This window comes from Phyllostomus discolor, chromosome 1, assembly GCF_004126475.2.
Source record: "Phyllostomus discolor isolate MPI-MPIP mPhyDis1 chromosome 1, mPhyDis1.pri.v3, whole genome shotgun sequence".
Lineage (NCBI taxonomy): Eukaryota > Metazoa > Chordata > Mammalia > Chiroptera > Phyllostomidae > Phyllostomus > Phyllostomus discolor.
The window spans coordinates 101,138,863-101,139,684 of record NC_040903.2 but is presented as its reverse complement, the minus strand read 5'-3'; the positions used below and the strand labels follow the sequence as shown (position 1 = coordinate 101,139,684).

General features: G+C 36.0%; 1 pseudogene; it reads right to left on the bottom strand.

Annotated features, from left to right (window-relative positions):
- Positions 1 to 724: 724 nt before the first annotated feature.
- LOC114493515 lies at positions 725 to 822 on the bottom strand (annotated as a pseudogene).

Sequence of the window (822 nt, the reverse complement as noted above, 5' to 3'; positions counted from 1 at the left end):
CTTTGCTTGGTTGTATCTTTGCTTGTATCTTTGCACCTGGCTTTCCTTTACACAGCAGAAAGGCAGCTAGGTCTCTGGGCAGGAAGCTCCCAATATGTCCCATGGCTTGCTCGAAGGCAGGATGACCAAGATAATTGTCTTTTTGTTTTTCCTTCTTACAGTATGTGCATTTCACAATCTCCAGTCTATCAAGTTTGGGCTTTTAAAAGGGTAAATGCAAGTTTTACTCAGATGCCAATTATTATTATTATTGATTGACTGATTTTTACATAGAGAAAACATCAATTTTTGTTCCACTTATTTACACATTAATTGGGTGATTCTTGCATGTGACCTGACTGGAGATCAAACCCACAACTTTGGCGAATTCAGGCAACAATGTTCCAACCAACTGAGCTACCCGGCCAGGTCTGAGAAGATGCCAAATATAATATAGAGAAACTACCACTCAAAAACCTTTTTCATTTTGAAATAATTTCAGATTTACACAATGGTGGCAAAAATAATACAAATATGAAAGGGGACCCCCCAAATGGAATTTATTTATAAAAAATTATGTATGTATTTTTACATGTTTAAGCTTCAGTACTCTCCATTTGATGCAATACACCTAGTGAGACATTTTTTCTACTGCTCAAAACAGTTTTTTAAACTTATAAATTCTGATGCCTTTTAGTGCTTCTGCCATGTTTTTGTTTCATTTCTTCCACATCGGCAAAACGGTTCCCTTTGAGGACTTTTTCATCCGGGAAAATAAAAAAAGATGTCACTTGGGGTGAAATAGTAACAAACTACAGAAATGATCCCTGAAAATATAGTCTT